The sequence below is a fragment of the Malus sylvestris genome, chromosome 15 (assembly GCF_916048215.2).
Source record: "Malus sylvestris chromosome 15, drMalSylv7.2, whole genome shotgun sequence".
NCBI classification, from domain to species: domain Eukaryota; kingdom Viridiplantae; phylum Streptophyta; class Magnoliopsida; order Rosales; family Rosaceae; genus Malus; species Malus sylvestris.
In genome coordinates this window covers 31,169,268-31,184,683 of record NC_062274.1, presented here as the reverse complement: position 1 = coordinate 31,184,683, position 15,416 = coordinate 31,169,268, and the positions used below count along the sequence as shown (strand labels likewise).

General features: G+C 38.9%; 1 pseudogene; it reads left to right on the top strand.

The window, feature by feature from the left end:
* Window positions 1-12,305: 12,305 nt before the first annotated feature.
* Window positions 12,306-15,193, top strand: LOC126602917 (uncharacterized; annotated as a pseudogene).
* The last annotated feature ends 223 nt before the right edge of the window (window positions 15,194-15,416 follow it).

Below are 15,416 nucleotides of genomic sequence, written 5' to 3'. Positions count from 1 at the left end.
CAATGGATCGATTGAAGAAGTAATCTAATGATGTTAGACTACAGAGACCTTCTTCACATAACCATTATGTCTAAAAAGGTTCCTGGTCATTGGATTGTCGGAGGGAAACTGACAATGCTTAGACCGGTACATACTGTGTCCGCTTCAAATGGAAGAATGGAAAGTCTCATCCCATTCGTGTAGTGACACTAAGACAAGTATGTAGGTGCTCATTAAGGGAATGAGTTCACTGAACACAATCGAACGAGAGTACTTGCATGGAGGTCTACTCACATGTCAATCAAGTAACTCTAATGATTGAAATAATGTAAGTAGTCCTTTGACCTGAGGCATCGTCGTTGTCTTGTGGCTAAGTACTTAATCTTTGATTATGTAAAGTCACCCCATTCGTGGGTGTCCACGGCATAATTGGGGTTAAGCCACTTAGTCATGAAGGCAAGTGAATGCGCAACAAGGAATCTCTAATCCTCGATAAGAGAGGAAGAATGCTCTAAGATATGATTCGGGAATCTTCGGCCGAAGTATCGAGCGTAATAAAGGAAAATGTTCCTATACGACTCAATAGAATCATATAAGAAGGAATAATCACATTAGGGGTTTGATATAATATATCCATACCCTAGTAATGTGATTGAGAGTATTGTTTTAGAGAAGGATCAAATTACATTGTAATTCCAACTGAATAGGTTCTCCGAACAACTTCTACATTAGCTTGGGTAGCTATGACATATGGTTAGGTGTCACTCATAGCTTGTGAGTTCTTCTAGATGATTAAATGTAGTCATCAAAGAAGAAAGGTGAATTAAAAGGAAGTTTTAATTCACGAAGTGATTGGATTAAATATAATCAATTGGATTGATGTCAATCACCTCACTGCCTTGCTAATTAGAACCTAAAATGATTGTACACCGATACACTGTTGTAGTGAGTAATTAATGGATGATGGAAATAATTAATTGGATTAATTAAGTGTTGTGATTAATTTAGAAAGTCTAAAGAAATCATAAAAGCGATAAAAGATCGTTTTGGGCTTAAAGAAACGTTCGGGTTTAATTGGGTCCATTGGGCCTAAACCCATTAGGCTTTTATTCAAGCATTGGATGACTAGAAATAAATAAAAGCCCAAAGCCCAAACCAACACAAAGGGGCCGGCCATTTAAAGTGGAGAGGGAGAGATATTAAGTCAAGTTGTTGACTAGGTTTCTTTTTGTCTATATAAGGAACTTTATAGAGATTTATTCCTTAGGGTTTTTGTGTGTTTTAAAACAACAAAGAGGCAAAAGAAACATCTCTCAAAAACACCAAAGGCCGGCCACCTTGAGGGTGATTTAGCTAACAATCTTTCACCCTTTTGGTTATTCCTCCATCCATCTCACTACACTAGTGGGTGTGGATATTTAGAGGTCTTCTCCTTTGGAGACTAAAGGAGAACCTTGGAGCACTCTTACTAACAAAGTGGAGGAGGCAAAGAGGGAGGCTAGGCTCAAGGACTTCAAGGAGCAAAGGGCTTGGAGGTGGTCCATCCTTGGTCTAAAATCAAGATCAAGAGGTATAGATCTATACCTTCACTTAGTTCTTAACTTAAATGTTTTAGATGCATTATATATAAACCTATGAACCTTGAAGGGGATTTGCATGACTATAGCTTTGATATTATTTGATAACATGCTTCCGTTGCTTATGTATATAAATTTTGAATTGTATATGCATGCTAGTCATTTCGAAATCCCATGTGTAAATCTCATATATTTCCCTTCAAAGGAGAGTGTGCCACTGAAATTCTAGGGTTAATCCACACTGACGTATGTGGACCTATGTCTACTATGTCGAGAGGAGGCTTCTCCTACTATATCACATTCACCGATGATCACTCTCGGTTTGGCTATGTGTATCTTATGAAGTACAAGTCAGAATCCTTTGAAAGGTTCAAAGAATTCAAGAATGAAGTTGAGAAGCAAACTGGGAAACAGATAAAGATCCTAAGATCAGATCGAAGGGGAGAGTATCTAAGTAACGAGTTCCTAGATTATCTCAATGAGTGTGGAATAATATCACAGTGGACTCCATCGGGAACTCCACAACTTAATGGAGTTTCTGAAAGGAGAAATCACACTTTGATGAACATGGTTCGTTCTATGATGAGTTCCGCCGATCTACCAGTAACATTATGGGGATACGCTCCATATACAGCAGCTTACTTGCTTAATAGAGTACCTTCCAAGTCAGTTTCATAGACGCCCTATGAGATATGGCATGGAAGAAAGCCAAGTCTTAATCACATTAAGATTTGGGGTTGTGAAGCATATGTCAAGAAGCTTGAAGCGAGATCTGTTAGGTGCTATTTTGTGGGATATCCTAGAGAAACTATGAGATATGAGTTCTACTATCCTGACGACCAAAAAGTCTTTGTCGCCAGAACTGCTAAGTTTCTAGAGGACGAATTTGTTCTCAAAGGAACTATAAGTAAAATGATGGAAATTAATGAGATTAATGATGAACCACAAACAAGCACTCGACGAGTTGACAACCCTGTTCCTGAACCCCTAGCTCCACGTAGATCTGAATAGCAAGCCAACTAAGAGGTATGACTTAGATAATGACTTTGGGGAATTGCACCTTCTAGGTGACAATGACACAAAGGAGGACCCTAGGGACTACACTGAAGCAATGTCTGACATTGACTTAAAGAGATGGCAAGAGGCCATGAAATCTGAGATGGATTCCATGTATCAAAATCAAGTTTGGACTCTTGTAGACCCTCCAGAAGGTATAGTACCTGTTGGAAACAAATGGGTCTTCAAGAGGAAGCTAGGCGCTAATGGGAACGTGGAGACTTATAAGGCTAGACTAGTAGCCAAGGGTTATAGGCAACGAGAAGGGATTGACTATGAAGAAAGCTTCTCTCCTGTAGCCATGATTAAGTCCATTCGGATTTTGCTTGCTATAGCTGCGTACCATGATTATGAGATATGGAAAATGGACGTGAAAACGGCCTTTCTGAACGGCTACCTAGAGGAAGAGCTCTATATGACTCAACCCGAAGGTTTCGTGTCCAAGTCTGAAAGGATTAAGGTATGCAAGCTTCAGAGGTCCATTGATGGACTTAAGCAAGCCTCCAGAAGCTAGAACATTCGTTTTGATACTGAAATCAAATCGTTTGGTTTTACTTAAAACGAAGACGACAATTGTGTTTATCAAAAGGTCGTTGGGGATGCAGTTGTATTCCTAGTGTTATATGTAGATGACATATTACTATTCGGGAATGACACTGCAGTACTTTCTTCTGTAAAAGTGTGGTTGTCCAAAACCTTCCACATGAAAGATTTGGGAGATGCATCTTATGTACTTAGGATAAAGCTCTATCGTGATAGATCCAGAAAATTAATTGGATTATCCCAATCTATGTACATAGATAAGGTGCTAAGTAGGTTCCAGATGGAACAGTCTAAGAAAGGTTTTCTTCTTGTAAGACATGGAATTCATCTTTCTAAGTCCATGAGACCTAAGACTCCTGAAGAGATACGGCAGATGAGTGGTATTCCTTATGCTTCCACCATAGGAAGTCTCATGTATGCCATAATATGCACAAGGCCTGATATCGCATATGCCGTGATCATTACTAGTCGATATCAATTTAACTCAGGATCAGAACACTGGGCACCTGTCAAGACGGTCCTTAAGTACTTAAGAATAACTAAGGACATGTTCCTCATTTATGGAGGAGCGACATAGTTGCGAGTGGAACCCTATACAGACGCAGATTTCCAATCTGACGTCGATGATAGAAGTTTCAACTTCGGATATGTATTCACTCTAAATGGTGGGGCTGTTAGTTGGAAAAGCAAGAAACAAGATGTAATTGCTGATTCCACGACGGAGGCAGAATATGTCGCTGCAGTTGAAGCCAGCAAAGAAGCGTTCTGGATGAAGAAGTTCATAATTGAACTTGGAGTGGTTTTAACCATTACATCACTAGTAACTTTGTATTGTGATAATAGTGGGGCGATAGCTCAAGCCAAGGAACCCAGGGCTCATCAAAAGAACAAGCATTTTGACAGGCGCTTTAATGTCATTAGAAGATATGATGCCGAGGGGAAAATCAACATCCTCAAGGTTCCCTCAGCCGATAACGTAGCAGATCCACTGACAAAGCCAATGTCTCAAATCCAACTTGACCGCCATACGGAAAAGATGGGTATTAGATACATGGGAAGGTGGCTTTGAGTGCAAGTGGGAGATTGTTGGAAGTATGCCCACAAAGCCACTCATTTGATGTAATAGCTTTTGGAATACTTATTGTATTAAACTATTATATGTTTAATGAAGGGCAAAGCTTATTGTTAATCACTATTTATTGTATCATGTGTTTAAGCAATAAGGGAATCCAAGGAAAGTATTTAATCTGAGAGAACTAATCTAAGTAAGTTAGATTAACGAGACCTTTCTCTTATGTTCATTCCTAAAACGTTCCTAGCCATAGGATTGCCAATTGGGCATTGACAATCCGCTAAGGTTAGTATGTGTTATGTCAACTCAAGCATGAGTATGACTAGTCTCAAGTCATTTAGTGTTGAACACTAAGACAAACACATAGGTGCTCGAAAGAGTAATCGAGTACACTGAACAATGATCAAAAGCGAGTTCGAACATACATGTCATGTAAGAACTCGTTAGTTGCAATATGCAAAGTAGTCATTTGACCTGAGGCATCATAGATGTTTAATGGTTAAGTCCTTGATCTTTGATCATGTCAAAGGCATTCCATCGAGAGTGTCCACGGCATTGTTGGGGTCAAGCTATCTAGTCATGTAGGCATATGAATTCACAACAAGGGATCTCTAACCTTCTATGGTGGAAGGAGAATACTCTAAGATATGATTCGGGAGTCTTTGGCCAAAGCATACGAATATGACTTAGGAAGTATGTTCCAAATCATATTCAATTGAATCATATAGAGAAGTATTACGTTGGATAGTAGACATGAAACAAACTATCACTCAAACAATGTGATTAAGAGTATTGTATTAGAGAATGACCGTATTACATTGTAATTGTAACTGGATAGGTTCTCCAACCAATTCTATTTAGCTTGGGTAACCATGACATGTTGCTAGGTGTCACTCATGGTTTGTTGAAGCCTTGAAGATTAGCAAACACTAATCTTAATCAAGGGGAGAATTGAAATGAAGTTTCAATTCACAATCGATTGTTAAGAGTAACAATCGCCCACTACCTCGCTAATTGGAACATAATGGATCGTACACCGAGTAAGGATGAAAGTGAAGAAATATAAATGAAATGGATAAGCAATTAAATGATTTAATTGAAAATGGTCAAGGTTAATTAATTAGTTGATTAATTATACGAAAGGTTCGTATTAGGCTTTTAAGTTAGTTTTGGGCTTCAGGGTCCAAAAGGGTTTGGTCCACTAGGTCCATTATGTTTAAGTTGTATGACAACTAAAACAAATATGGGTAAATAGCCCAATCACTTAAGATGGCCGGCCATAGTGAGGGAAGTGGGAAGTTTTGCTTAATTGCAAGTTTGCCACTCACCTAAGAAAGGAGATATAAAAGCATCTTTATAGTTTTTACCTTATTAGGGTTTTCTTGAGACAAAGATGAGAAACATTTTCTCTCTTTTTCTCTAAAAGAGGCTTGCCACTTAGGGAAGAGATAGCTAGCAATCTTTTCTTCTCTAAGTCATCCATTTCATCTTCACACCTCATTCTTGGTGTGGAGACTTAGAGACACCAAATCTTTGGTGTTCTTGGAGATCATTTCCTCATATCCTCAAGGAGCAAAGGATCATCAAAAGGAAGAAAATCACAAGGAAGATCCAAAGAGCTAGGAGGTGACTTGAAGGCCCTTCACTTGGGTGAATTCCTTGTGTAAACAAGGATGAGCTTCAAGGGTAATGAATCTCTAAATCCTTCATTCTTTTTAATGTTGTTAAAGAGTCTCTTGGTTCACCATTCACTAGGCTTTGAAAGTCATGGGTTTTAGAATTGTTTTTGAATGCATGCCTACTTTAATATGTTAATAGTTTGCCTATGTGTTCAAATGTTCTCAGATGTTCTTAGCTAGGACAAAAAATTTCCTTCAATTGTACATTTCATCACCTGGTTGGTGGCATGAATGAGAGTACGGGTTGTACATTTCATCACATAGTTAGTGGCATGAAGATGAGTTCATTCTTCACCTGGTTGGTGGCATGAGTGGCAAGTTGCCAAATGATATTAGAGTAAGGGTTGTACATTTCATCACCTGGTTGGTGGCATGAAAAAGAGTACGGGTTGTATATTTCATCACCTGGTTGGTGGCATGAAGATGAGTTCCTTCTTCACCTAGTTGGTGGTATGAGTGGCAAGTTACCAAATGATATTAGAGTACGGGTTGTACATTTCATCACCTGGTTGGTGGCATGAAAGAGAGTACGGGTTATACATTTCATCACCTGGTTGGTCGCATGAAGATGAGTTCCTTCTTCACATTTCATCACCTGGTTGGTGAGAATAAGGGCAAGGTGTCGAGGCATATTATAGCAAGTGTCGAAGACACAAAATGTGTTGAACCCTTTCAAAGCACAGTTGGCTTATGTATGGATGTGTTGGAATGTATGATGTTTATCTATGAATGTGTTGGAATGTATGATGTTTATGTATGAATGTGTTGGAATGTATAATGTTTATGTTGATTGATATGAGTGATGCTTATGAATGTTTTGCTATGCATGAAGGGATCCATGCTTTTGATATGTGAACCGTGTTGGTTGTAACACTTAGTATCACATACTTTGTGTCAAAGTACGCATGTTGAAGCTCTGAGTTGGAGTATAGGGTAAGTTAGCGTAGACCAAGTGTTCTAGTGCTAGGAATGCAAAAGACTCAGAAGAAGTTGTCTGAATTCCCTCTTCTTTAAATATTTGCCGAATAGCTTGTGTGACAAAAGATCTCAAGCAGTTGAGAGTCAAAACATTTGAAATGTGTATGCCTTCTTATAATAGCATTTCCTTCAATACCTAGTCCTCCACTTTGAAAGAGTGAGGCTTGGCCCCATAGTCATAATAGTCGACAGTACATTCACCCCTGGTTGTCTTAATATGAACTTTTATCCCTCTTGTTGTAATGGGCTTGCTGAGAGTAAAAATCATTCCTCTTACCAAGAGACAGATACGTTTGGTGACTTAGCAAGCAGCTAAATGAGGCAGGAGATGATGCAATGGGTGTTTGAATGGCCAATATCTCGTCACTTGGTAGAACTTGACTTCCACTTCCCATTTGTTGATAGGGGTTAACCATATGGGGGTTCCCTTAGTATGTCTTTGCTTCGGCGAAGGCATAGTTGTAAGCCTGTGCCATCACCTCATAGTAAGTCTTCCAAGTGTTGGCATTGATCATGTACTTGAAAAAACAATCACGTAGGCCTGCCGTGAAGGCCTTGAGGGTGGTCTTGTCATCTTTCTTAGCACAGCGAGAATACTCATGGCTGAAACGACCGGCATACTCTCGTAGTGACTCGTTCGGTTTCTGGCAAATAATGTACAAGTCATCAGTTTAGAGCTCCGCTAGAGAAGGTGGAGGGGAAGAGAAGATATCGCTCTTCGTCGGTGTGCATCCTATATGCCATGGTGGACTCAAAGAGGTTAAGGTGTTCAATTGGGTCTTCCTTTCCAATATAGAGTTGTAAACCAAGCTTTTGTTTTATCTTCACTTGAAGGAGGTGTTGATGATCATTCCAGTGAGAGGGCCAGGCCTGGGTTGGTTCCAGTCAGGTATTTTGGCCTGACGTTATGCCTTCAACTTGTTTACTTCTTCAAAGAGCTGTAGGACAATGGGGTCCTGAGTGGAGTCATGTACCACTGGAATTTTCTTTCGTAAGTCTTCATCGCCTCTTGGAAGTAGGAAAGTTTGAGCAAGGGCGTGTGGTTTTTTCTTGGACTCGTCGTACTGACTTCTAAGGCCAGTCTGTCGGAATACCTCAGAGTCCCCCGTACCTTCATGTTCCTCTGGGACCTGTCGTTCCTTCCCTAGATTGGCAGCTGGCCTGGGTCGTGGGAGGGGACCAAGTCTTTCAAAAACCCTTGGGTCATTGATCTTCAAGCATATGTGGAGGGGATTCTCTCGACGTTGCTTTAAGAAGTCTCAGCAGTCACGATAAATGGCTTTCGATCCTTCCAACCCTTCTGCAAGGAGGTGTCTTCCTCCACTTCTTTTACTTCAGGTCGAAGCATCTGGGTTGAGAGAAGTCTCATGTTGATCAATGTTTTGATAATTAGCTCGCTCCTCATCAGAGATACCCATGTCGAAGGGAGGTGACCCTCTGTGTTGGGGGGCACCCAGATGATGGTTGATGTCTACATAGGCAACGAGCTCGCGTGTTTGAGTACATCTAGTTTCGTGGAGCGCCTCAAAGAGCTTCTCATACTGCTCCTGGAGGACCTCATTCTTCATTGCTATCTTGTTGTTCTGAGCTTCTAGCTTATCGACTTTAGCTTGAAGAGCAACCCTCTTTCCTTCCTTCTTTCATTGCTTCGCACTAGGTGCAAGAGGGGTGTCATTCTGTGTGTTGTGGCTTCCTTCGCTGATAGGAGGATATTTATGCGACTTAGTTGGTTTGTTCTTGTGCATTTATGTCGTGTTTCCTTAGTTATTTTAATGTTTAAAGTCATTTTCGTGTGTTTTCAGATTTTAAGGACAAAGTAGGCAAAAAGATGCATTTTGGAGCATTTTGGAGCAAAATGGAGCTTGGAATGCATGTCACATATTTGGAACCAAGGTTTGGATGAAATTGAAGACTTAAAGAGGCTAAGAATGTGAAGAATTAGTGTTCAAAGGATCAAGAACTCAGCCACAAAAGGACACACATCCTTGCCGTGCAATCCACATAGCATTCCCTTTGGATTCCCATGCATGCTTAATCATCCTTGTCCCCTAAAATATTTCTGATTTCATGCCTCAATACACTCAATTATCACACTCAATTGCTGCATACCTCTTGTTCCCTTCACCCATCAGATTTCACAACCATTCCATGCACCAATTGATGCTCCATCATCCACATTTGGGATCCAATGCCTTGTGCAACACATGTTGCTACACCTTTAACTAATTTCTGAAACATTTCACCTCCCCTTTTCATTTCCATGCAATGAACACAATCATTCATGCTCCCTAGCTGAAATACCACTCCATTTTACCCTCCATACTTTGCATCATTGCTCCATTTTCATCCTTGGACCATTGCACACCACAAATTCACCCTCCTTGCTGTGCATTTCCCCACTGCCTAATCTGATTCTCTAAGGTTTTTGGGGCCTATATATACATGTTTACAATCCTTGGCAAAGGGTTGAACCTCCCATATTCATCATTCATGCAGAAAATTCGTCCATACTCACCCTAGGCAGCAAAACACCCCAAAAACACCATTCTAGTGCCCAGAAAACATAACAGCCACTCCACCTTATTCCACCATCTTTGCCGAGTTCTCTACCACCCTCCAACCATCAAACACTCCTCCACACTCACCCTAAACCTTTCCATACCATTCCCCATCCATTCTACACCATAAAACTACCTAAAACCTGTCCATAACCCAATCTGCCGCAAACAAGGGAAATGAGGAATCTTGGATGCACTTGCTGCCAAGTTGGAGCAATCTAGGTGTTTTCTTTCTTTGGATTTTAATGTCTAATTCATGTAATCTTTGTTTTGCTTTAAGTATGATTGGCTAATTTCGTTTTTGGCTAAGGGTGTATTCAAAACCATGATTATATATGTGAAATGAGTTGATTACTTCCAGTTATTGTTACATAAGTTGTGAATACAATTTGCTTAACCATTTGATTTAGAACTTATTCTTGTATGTTGATTGAGAGTGCACGCTTAATTTGCATGCTTGAATTTGATGCTAGGATATAAATTTGTTTCACCTAATCGTTATGAATTTATATTCGTAAGTAGTGAAGGTCGCTAGTCACGATCGTGTTAAGTAGATTCCTGGCAAGAGTATCATGCTTTTCATAGTTACGAATGCCTTGTCGATGCTTATGATTTCCAAAGAACATAATGATTCTAACTTGTGTCTTTATCATGCTGTTCATATAAAGAACTTGTTAGGAATAATTTGTTTGCGATGCATATTCATCCAATTCAATGATCCTAGGGAAATCTGAAGGTTAATTTAAGCGGACCTAATTAACTTGGAGTGTTGAGGTTCATAACTTATTAAATTGATAACTGGAAATTGATTTACGTTGCATATATTTCATGTGTGGAGAAGAGCCCCTTAGCCATTCCATCATCCATTGATTCTTCATAACTTTGTATTACAATCTGTTTCTCTTACAATCTGCCATTTAAGTTTATTTTCGTCCAAATCAAATCCCCAATTATTTTGAATTCCTAGATTAATTGGAAAGTGTGTTGGTTTATGTTTTTAGGTGTTTTAGGTCACTAGGAAACCAAAATTCGTCCAAGTTGAGTTAGAGTCCCAAAACTGCCCAGAAAGTGGTTTTTAGGCAGTTTTGAGTGTTTGGTTGCTGTTTTGATTCTTTTGGTTCGTTTTAGTATTTTAACGTGAGTTTTGCATTCTTTGAGTCTAATCTAGTGCTTTAAACTTTGTTTTTACATTTCTAAGTCAGTTTTCAAGTGTTTAGCAATCCCTCCTAATCCCCGGTCTAGAACGATCCCTATTTACATACTTTGCTACAATTGATAAAAAGAGGGTTTAATTTTGTGTGTTAACTTATTTTTCACATCATTCGCTCCCCATGTTAGAGAGGGATGCCTGGTCAAAAGAGAGTGTACGAATGGTGGAAACCAGCTTGGCAAAGCTGAAGAGAGTGGGAATAAGTGTCGTTCTCACAGACGGCGCCAAATGTTGATGTACAAAACCGGAAGGTCTTGGAACAATGTAAATCCGATCGTTAAGCATGCAAACGCCCAAGAACACAAAGATGTATCGTGGTTCACCCCAATGTTTGGGCTACGTCCACACTGATGTTGATTGTATTTCTCTCTAACTGTATGTATGGATTACAAGGGTGATGGGGAGTCCCCCTAGAGAAAGAGATTGTTGTTGTGTTTGTGAGGGTATTGCCCTCTGTTGGGTTCACCGAGTCCGATTTGTGAGGGGGGAAAATCCCCTTTTATAGAATAAGGGGCTCCTCCTTTTACATAATTATGGGCTAGGTGATGAGGCCCAAATGTTGAGGCCCAATGTGTCAAAGTCTGAGGCTCAATATGTATGGTACCAACAATAGCCAACTTCAAATTCCTAGGCACCACGCGCCATATCTTATCACCCATTCACCAAATCATGTAAGATTCTACATGCATGAATTGCAGGGAAAATAGTCTCCTAATTCCCTACGTACATGCTTGAATCCAATCCTTTTATCTCCAACTCACGTGCACCACTTGGAATGTATGCAGCATCAGGATTACTACTTGGTCATAATCATCACCAATCTTGTTTATCAAATCCCACTTGTAGGTAGCTTTATCCCATCCTGATGATGATCAACAAATCCCTCTATTATCCAAAATACAACCTGCATTCATGGTTTTTGGCTATGGAATACGAATTCAGTCCTTATCCTCCTTTATCCCAAATCAATTGGATCGACTAATGTTAGGTTTAAATAATTTAATATATTACTAAGAGATAGTATCATGATTAAAATCACAATATTATTTCTCAATAATAATTGAAAATCATTTCAACCATTTTGTCATTCAACAGTCTCGATTGCTCGGGCCGATAGTATAAAATCGGGTCCAAACAATATCACACCCCTAAATACAAAGGTCCAATAAAGTATTTGTTAGAGACTACTGTTGTTATCATACATCCATTCTCATGTATACAAATATTGAAAAACAAGAAATATTAGAACTAACACCAGTTATTGAGCTCAAAGTGTCAATTTAGAGGAACTAAACATCGTGCAACACACTCAATCATTACCACTATCATGATTATAACCACGATTCCTTCAACATATTTTATTTATGTCTACGGTCATAATCTAATTCTTAATGGGTTGCAAGCATAAGTTTTGTCATTGCAGACACTCATTGTCTGAATCTCCTTTATAATGACATGATATTTTTTTTTTCTCTTCTTTATGTTATGTTTAGCATCCTTGTAATATTTGTCATTATTGGAGAAAGTGACAGTTGTGACATTATCGTAAATTCTCGCTGCTTGATAATAAATCATAACTACCAAGTCCAAGATAAAATTTGCAACTAGACTTCAAGAACTATCAACTTTCAGATTTCTTAATGATGCTTCCAGATGTGGGTGTGGTTATTCAACGACCCACCCCCGCCAAATACCAGGCTTCAAATATCTCAAAAAATTATCCAGACAAAGCGTTAGCACCTATTCGGTCCCAAAATGGAACTTTGATCTTTCTTTTTAATTCTCGTCACTACTATGTATCATCTTTCGGTTAGGAATTCTTTTAAATTCCATGAAGATGATGCCTGATGTCATGTGGCCTCAGATCGAAAGCCAGTTGATGTCTCGGAGTTCTTGCATCCGCGATGGATATGCCACAGGCAAAAATCTCAAGTATGAACTGAACTCTAACTAGGATCTTTATTGGTATGGTTTTGCTTTTTGGTAGAGTTGTATTCAGTGAGGGCCCATTTGTTAAGTTCTGCAAAGTTTGGGGGTGAGACACCACACTATTTTGGATATACCCCGTGCATTGCAGAACATTTATGTGAAACCGTCTTGTAGAAGGCAAGTTATATGCTTTCTAACTTTGGTCTATGGGCATTTGATTGGATTTGTTTGCCACTGCTATTTGGTTTGTTGGTCTCCATCATCTGCAATAAGCTTTCTTGAAGACTCCAGTTGAGGTATGGTTTTGGATCTCCTGCTGATTATTTGAATTTGAAATATTTGGTTGTCCTGTTGGTGCTCATGTGATGATGGTAAACTTGAGTGGAGGGCATAATATTGGTATTCCTAAGATATGAATTTGGGTGAAAGGTTTTGTATGTGGTATGTTAGACCTTGTTGCCAAATTTGTAATCATTTTTTACTTGGAGAATGTGCCATGCTATGTGAATGAGTCTATTGGTGTAGTTTCAGACCATGGTATTTGTGAGCAGGTGGAGTTCGTTGTGTGTCCAACTTTGATATGATTTGCTTGATTTTTGTTGGTGATACTAAAGAAATTCAGTTTCGTCATTTGAATCACTTTTGTTGTGATCAAGGCACTTATGGTTTGCAAATTTGGAGGAGATGGTGGAGAAATGCTCTATTTTGTTGGCTTTGATCAATTTGAGTTGAGGTGGAGATTGTTCTGAGCACCGAGAGGATGGGGAATTTGATTTAGCTTTCGTTGTCTCTAGTTCGTACTTTGGATGCTTATAGTGATTGTTGATTCAACTCTTTGTGATGCTATGTGAATTTCGTTAAGGTGGAGATTGTTGGTTTTGTGGCTCAATTAATTTGGGCCTTTGTCAATTGTAAGGCCAGCAGCCCAATTGAAAGCCACATGGTAGCTAGGGTTTGATTAAAAGGCACCAGCCTTCCATAAGGCAATTCATGCCTTTTGGTTCGTGCAGCAGCAGATTGGAGAGAAAACAGAAGCTTGCCGATAGCTTCATTTGAGCGTTGCTACTCTTGAGGCTTTTGAACATCACCTATTATTGGTGCTACTTTTGTAGCTTTTGGGAGAGTAAAGTTGGTTTGTACCTTATTCTCTATTTGTTCTTTGTTTGAGTGAGAGTTATTGGGTGTATGTGGGATTTTGGATTTAAAAGTTGAACTCTATTTGTAATCTCCATTTTGATATTAGTGGAATTTCCTCACGGTCTGTTATTTTAGATTGCTTGTCCTGTCATATTTTGATGTATATATTAGTTTATTGGTTTCATATTTGACACTTCCTTCACAACATCTTCTTACTTTGTCTATTACTTGCACAAGATAAGAAGGAATCACCTTTACATCACCATTAGTAATACTTTATTTCACATTCAAACTATTCTAGGTAAGATTCCTTACTTTACAAAAAAAAATAAAAATAAAAACCTACCGACTAACCATTGTAGAGAAGCTTTATGAGAATGCGAGTACTGAATTTTTCAGTTTGAACTGTGTATCAATGTTGAATGTTGTCGAACTATCTTTTAACTACAAAATTTTACGAGTTTATGACTTTTCTTCTATTTCCTTGTAAATACAGACTAGGGTTTATAACAAAACAAGGCTGAAGAACATTATTCGACAATCAAAGGCAGAGGAATCACTTGTTCGAAGTAGAATGCAGCCTTTGGAGGTTATTTTGTGAGAGATGATTGATCATCTCCACACTGTTATTGATCCTACCGTGTTTGTAGAGCTCTGCCGAGAGTTCTGAGACCGGATGGAGCAGGTAAATTAAGCTCTTAACTTTTACCATACAAGATACAACATCTCTCTCTTGAATTAGCATGTAAAATTTAGTTCTCTTTCCAATTGGATTCCTGTAGGATGTAATGCATATCTTGGAAGATTAGAAAGAGGAGTAGAAAGACTTGCGCGTCGCATTTTCTGTAAGCTGCTCTTCATCCGTTGAACTTGTAAGTTGCACTTCTTCCATTGAACTTTCTACATGTTCTTGCAGTGATTTGGTGTTAACCAGATAAATTGTTTAATATGCGAATTAGCATTTGTAGTAATAACTGTATAGACTTGTGCTAAATTGCTAACCGTTGTTGTTAAAATGGCAGAACCTGGATGACATATTTGCATCAGAAATGCAAAAGACCTCGTGGGAACTCATTGAAAAAAAGACTTGTCGCCGCCAGGATAGATGGAGGAAGTACATTCTGAAAGGTGTTGGACGTATGTAAAACGGATAAATACTATCATCAGATACGGTTTTTTGTGTGAGTGTGTACCGAACGTAGAAGATGACCTCATCTGATTTCATTTCCATTGAAGAAGAAGGGTTGGCCAGTGGCACAATTAAGGAGACAACGCAAGCACAGAGTTCCGATAACGAAATTTGACATGCAAAATAATTTTGTCAAACTTTGAGTCTGAGTTGTATGTTGATTTCAGACGGTTTGCAATGTGCTTAAAAGGTTGTAAATGTGTAAGTTCTAAATGTACAACACACAATTCTGTCTGAAGAGCCTAAATGAATATAGGAGATTAATTTTTGAAAGGGATGATAAAAATGTCTTGCTATAGGTCGTCACGGTGTACACTTATGAGTCTTTTCATTTTTATTGTGTACTAGGTGTTATTCTTCAGAGTAAGAAAAAATTGAAAATATTTATTTCGTATGGTAAGAGAATTTCGTTGTCACATACTTTATGGACCACACCACAACGTAACAGTTGACATCCTCGTATCCTACCTACCACACAAGATTTTTATTTTGATTTCTAATCATTGGGT